Genomic DNA, 6927 nt, shown 5'->3' on the forward strand with positions numbered 1-6927 from the left:
CTCATAATAGAAGATCCATTAGAAACCGGTTTAAAATTAATGCAGGAAATACAGAACTATGGAGAAGTGACGAGCCTTAAACTTAATAGGAAAAAAACTAAAATAATAGTGAAAAATATGACAGATTCACAAAAAAAGGAAGTGGAAGACTTATTAGGCCTCCAGGTAGTTAAGAAAATAAAATATTTAGGAATATGGATCACCGCGAGATTCTCATCACTAAAAGAAGACAATTATACCCCACTACTGCAAAAAATATATCAGGACCTAGAAAGATGGAAAAAGCTAAAACTGTCTCTGATCGGTAAAATAGCAGCAATCAAAATGAACATCCTACCTAAAATTCTGTATCTATTTCAAAATATTCTGATAACCTTAGATAAAAAATTCTTTCTGGACCTGAACAAACATATTAGAAATTTCTTATGGGAGGGTAAGAAATCGAGGATCTCCTTCAAGATACTGCAAGGAAAAAGAAATTTGGGAGGATTCGGGCTCCCCGATTGGGAAATATACCAAAAGGCGGCGAAAATAATTTGGATTAAGGAGTGGATCACGTTACGAAATAGGAGAATCCTGACATTAGAAGGACATGACTTATTAGAAGGATGGCACGCTCACCTGTGGGACACAAAGAACAAGAAAAAATCCTACTTTTACAAACATAAAATTAGGGAGACACTTATACGCACGTGGGAGGAAATTAGACAGAGAATTTATACTAAGGTACCTAACTGGCTTTCCATTGTGGAAGGGTTGGCGGCCCCAAACAGGAGAGATGACTATAAATTGGGCACGTATAAAGATATTCTTGATGAAAAGGGGAAGCTCAAATCTTTGGATATATTGAGGGACCAGGGTTTTAACTTAGATTGGTGGAACTACTTGCAGATTAATTCAAGATTTCAGAAAGACAGAGACCAATTCGGTATAGAATCTAAGCATGGAAATTTTGATAAAATTATTTGGGGAGTAGACAAGAAAATGCTAGCAAAAATATATAACTTCTTACTAGATGAGGATAGGTCAGAGATTACAGCAAAAAATCAGCTAAATATCTGGGGAAAAAATTTGGGATACAGATTAAATTTTAACGACTGGGAGGTGGCCTGGAATAGGAACTATAAAATGACGAAATCGGCAACATTCAGAGAAAAGCATTATAAAATGCTACACAGGTGGTATTTAGTGCCAGCTAGGTTACCGAAAATGTTTCCAAATCTCTCAGCCACGTGTTGGAAATGTGGAAAAGCGGTCGGCACCTTCTATCATTTATAGTGGACCTGTCCAGAGACAAAAAGATTCTGGTCCAAAATTCGATATTGGCTATGTGAAATAACAGGACAGGAGATAGTTTTATCTCCAGAAATCTTCCTTCTGGGTATAATCGGAGACGGCTTTAACAACAACAAAACTCATAATCCAGATAACAACAGTGGCTAGACTAGCCTTTGCAAAATACTGGAAAAATAAAATCATACCATCAGAAGAAATATTAATAAATAAAATCCTAGAGTGCGCAGAAATGGCAAAACTGATGAGTGAGATAAATAATGAGGAGAAATCTAAATACTATGAAGTATGGGGAAACTGGTACAATTGGTTGAAGAACAAGACAAAAACATGATTTTAGGATATGATTTGTTATGCACTTACAGTACGAGCTATATTGTTTAGAATATTGAACAGCTAAGGATGAAGTTTATTTGATGTATGATTTCATAAAATGTATAAACACTGTGCCTCTGAAGGAGGTAGAGATTGTATATTTTTTCTTTTATAACGGAAAAATTCAATGAAGTATATTTTTTAAAAAAAGGAACAAGGAACTGAGTAGAGGAGTTTCACAAGCTCTGAAGATTATTATGGGACTAAAGGTGACTCTCATATCAAAAACAAGAGGAAACAAAGAGAAAATTCATGAATTGGATATTCCAAAGGAAGTGAGTACAGAAATTTCAGAAGCTCTGAAGGTTAAGGGGTGGCAGAAGGTGTCTCTCAAAGAACAAATAAGAGAAAACAAAGTGAAAACTCAGGAGTTGGAGATGCAGAAGGAAATGCCTACAGAAATTTCAGAAGCTCTGAAGGTTAAGGGGTGGCCGAAGGTGACGCCCAAAAGAAAAATAAGAGGAATCAAAGAGAAAACCCATGAGTTGGAAAGGCACAAGGAACTGAGTAGAGGAGTTTCAGAAGCTCTGAAGATTATTACAGGACTAAAGGTGACTGTCATACCAAAAACAAGAGGACACAAAGAGAAAATTCATGAGATGGCTAAGGAACTGATTGGAAGAATTTCAGAAGCTATGGATATTATTACAAGACTCCAGGTGACTCTCAGAGAAAAAAAGAAAATTCATGAGTTGTATTGAACCTCAAAATAAAAGGATCAAAGAGCAAACAAATTTGATAAAACATAAAATAGCCACTTGTTTAGCCGCTTCAAGCCCTGGAGAGGCAGGAGGAATAGAGGGGCTTCCTTCAGAGGCTAGGAGAGGGTGTGCGACCCCCTCGCTGCAATGAAACGTGAGCCCCGAGGATTCGGAGAGCAAGTAGAAGGCCGTGTATAAGCGGCCCCAAAGCCAATGATGCTGTGGTTTTGACCAGCTCGGGGAGGCAGGACAGAACGGGAAAGGAGAAGAAGACAGAAGAGAGACAGATTTGAGAATTGCAGGGCTGTACAGCAACTGGAGAGAATAGAGGCAGCCCAGATAGGAAAGAGAAGGAAGTTTTCATGGACAAAGTGTTTGGCGATCTCGCTGCTGAGAATATGGAGAGAACCGGAAGGGCGAGCGAACTGGATTAAATATTGGTGACTCTTGGAGCGAGTGAAGACTTCTAGCTGAGATAGGAACTAAAACTCAGTGGATTAAGGAACAATATATAGTGTTTATCATTATAAAGCCAAGAATGATTTGGGGGTGAATATCTATTCTCCGGACCCCCCCCTTCCCTACTAGGAACTTAGCATGATAGTGAGCCCTTTCCCTGTTTATATTAAGTAATTGGACAAACGGAAATAGGAGTGGGGACTAAAGAAGTTCTCCTTTTCTCTTTGAAGACTTAATCAACTCTTAGTACAAGTGTATATACCAATTATGATCTAATAGTTGAGCAATTAATTATTTACTAAGATGTATTTATTACTTAACATAAATTGATATAATGATTTGTATATATTGTCATATAGAGTTTACTTGTGTATTGTAATAGGAATGAAATAAGGGAGAAAGTGCATTGATTGTGTATATTTAAAAAGATTTCATAATAATATTTAATATTTAATATTTAACAATAATAATACATAATAATAGTAGTGTATGATAATTTGGAGAAGTTTTCTTTGTTTAGTAAACATGTCAACCACAGTAACCACCACCAAAGTAGTCAAAAAGTATACACCCTCTACAACGGCATCCTCACCAATCACAACGCCTCCAGGCTTAAGGAAATCAGCGGAAAATTTACCAACAGCAGAGAAACCAATCACAATGCAAGGAATGCAGACAATGTTCCAAAATATTCAAGAGTTAATTGAAAAAAACCAAGAAGTTACATCTAAAAACTTCGAGGACCTGAAAACAGAAATGAGTGAATTATGAGGAGAGATGAAACAAATTAAAGAGACACTGGGAGAGATAAGATCAACTCTGACGAAACATAAGGAGAGATTGACTGAGGTTGAAAAATCTACCGAAAGAGTTGAAACTCAAATAGACATTTGTGAAAGGAGATGTGCTCAAGCAATCGGGAAACTCGAAGAGGAAGTAGTATTTTTAGAGATGGAGAAGTCTGCTTTCTTCTTACGTTTGCAAAATGTGGCGGAGGACAGAGAGGAACGGTTAGAGGAAATTGTGGGAGAAATGATTGCTGAAGCAGTGGGGAGGAACAAGGAAGAAGTTTGTGGCGAGATAGATGAGGCCTATCGTGTTTATACCAATTATGCGAGGCGGCATAATCTGCCTAGAGAAATACACATAAGACTTACTAAAAAGGCGCTTAGAGACGAAACCCTTCATAAGGCCAGGGATCAGAATATTACATATAAGGGACGGCAAATCACATTTTTAAAGCAGATCCCTAGAAGGGTGCGAGAACAGAGACAAAGTTATCAGTTTATAACCTCGCAATTAAGAAAACGCAATGTGCCTTATCGATGGTTATTGCCGGAAGGACTTTTGGTGACCTGGCAAGATCGAAAGATAAAAATCGAAAATATACAGGATGCACAGGACTTTTGTGAAAACTTTTTTGGACCCAATGAAGGGGAAAGAGAGAAAGAAATAGATAAAAAGAATCAGAAAGAGCAGAAAGAGGAGTGGAGAAATGAGAGAGGAATACAAGCATATCAAGGAAAGGGGAAACGAAATGGGGGGGAAGGGGGAGGAAGGAGAAATAGAAGAATACGGGATTGAAACTCGCTCAGCAGCTAAAATTAAAGGGACTAATAAATACGGATGGAGTGAGACTATTGACAGTTAATGTCAATGGCCTCAATGCTCCGGCTAAGAGGAGACGCATGTTAACCAAAATTGTGAAAATTAATGTGGATATTGTTTGTATGCAAGAAACGCATATTAAATTGTCACAGGCTAACTTATTGAAATATCCTAAAGCAGGGAAATTGTTTGTAGCGGCCTCAGAGGAGAGAAAGAGAGGCGTTGCAATGTATGTAAAAGAGTATCTTTCCCCAAAACAACTTTTCGCAAATGAAGAGGGACGAATATTAATGTTAGAGGTAGAGTAAAGTTTTACTGATAGGAATTTATGCTCCAAATTCTAAACATAAATTGTTCTTCCAAAAAATACAAAGAGAAATCCGTGACTGGGACTATGAGCAGGTATGTCTTCTGGGAGATTTCAATGCAGTTGTTAATAGGATACAGGATTATAAAGCTGGGGAAAATCAAAAAGGAAAAGGAGGACAAGATAGGATAATCTTACCAGTCATTTGCAATGAAATGAGAGAGGAATTAGGACTGAAAGACACATGGCCTGACCACAATCCGACCAAAAAACAATTTACTTATTACTCATCCAGACATAAATCGTGGTCCAGGCTGGATATGATTTGGTTGATACAAGAACTTAACTCCCTAGTAACAGAGATTAGAATTATGCCGAATGACTGGGCAGATCATAATCCAGTACTAGTTACATTAAAGAAGGAGGAGAAAAATAGAAGAAGATGGATGATGAGGCCAGAGATTTTAAAAGAGACTGAGTTCATACAGAAGCTTAAAATAGAAATACCTCGGTTTTTCCAAAAGAATAAAACACCGGGAATGTCACTGCAAATAATATGGGATACCGCCAAAGCCTTTATAAGAGGGATTAGCATCAAATATATGGCCAATAATCACAAAAAAGAAGAACAAGAAAGAGGTGAGCTCATAAGTAAATTAACAAAGGCGGAGGAAAAATTACAAGATAACCCACTCTCTGCAGGAGCAAAAGAACAAATAATTTTACTAAGACATCAGCTTAATCTCCTAGAATTGGATAAGATGAAAGATAAGATAAGAAGAGCAAAACAAAAACACTTTGAATCAGCCAATAAATTAGGAAGATGGCTGACATTTAGATTAAAAAAAGAAAAACAGAGTAGACGAATAGACCAATTGGAAGATAAGGAAGGGAATTTATTAAAAGACAAAAAAGGAAAGGAAAAAATTGTGGTGGACTTCTATAAAGAATTGTATAAAAGGGAGAAAATTCCATCTGATGTAATAAAAAATTACATAGAGAATTCGGATCTACCTAGGATATCTAATTTAACGAAAGAGATTCTAGAGGAGGATATTACTTTAATGGAGATTGAAAAAGCAGTAAAGAAACAGGGGAATCTTAAAACCCCTAGCACAGATGGACTTCCAGCAGAACTATACAAGACAATGTTTGAGGTTATGGGAGAGCATATGAAGGATCTATTTAATGAAGTATTGGGAAAAGCGGAAATCCCCCATTCATGGAGAGAAGCAAATATTAGTTTGATTCCTAAGGAAGATCCCCCCCCCATCTGATATAAAAAATTATAGACCGATTTCCCTGTTGAATTCAGATTATAAAATTTTTACTACAATTTTGGCAAATAGATTAAAAGGGTTTCTGAATGAGTTTATTCACATGGATCAAAATGGATTTTTACCATCATGACAATTACGGGACAATATGAGATTTATGTTAAATATATTAGAATACTATGAAGAACACCCAGACAAACAGGTCACACTAGTTTTTATAGATGCCATGAAGGCATTTGACAGAGTTAATTGGGATTTTAAAATAGCGCAACTAGAATATATAGAATTTGGGCAGAGGTTTATAAATGCGATTAAAGCTATTTACTCCAAACAAATGGCTAGACTATTGATAAATGGGGACTTGACGGAAGAATTTGTAATTGGCAAAGGCACAAGACAGGGATGTCCCCTATCTCCTTTACTTTTTATTTTATCATTAGAGACCCTATTACGTAAAATAAGGAAAGAAGAAAAAATTAAAAGCCTTAGAATTGGACAACAGATATATAAAACCCAGGCCTTTGCCAATGATATGGTTTTTATTCTGGAAGAGCCCATAGAATCCTGTTTATACTTGTTAGAGACAATCGAAGAATTCGGGGCGGTAGCTGGATTACTAATTAATAAGAACAAAACAAATATATTAACTAAGAATATTCGAGAAGAACCTAAGAGAGAGCTACAGGTGGCAACTGGATTAAAAGTAGTCAATAAAGTTAAATATCTGGGAATTTGGCTAACCAATAGATGTTTGAGTATACAGGAGGATAATTACAATAAATTATTAATTCAAATTAAAAAAGATCTAGAGAGATGGGGTAAAATACAACTCTCACTACTTGGGCGAGTTACAACTGTGAAATCCTATGTCTTACCAAAGTTTAATTTTTTATTTCAGACTGCACCA

Source organism: Pantherophis guttatus, chromosome 4 (assembly GCF_059756535.1).
Source record: "Pantherophis guttatus breed Tessera chromosome 4, ASM5975653v1, whole genome shotgun sequence".
Lineage (NCBI taxonomy): Eukaryota > Metazoa > Chordata > Lepidosauria > Squamata > Colubridae > Pantherophis > Pantherophis guttatus.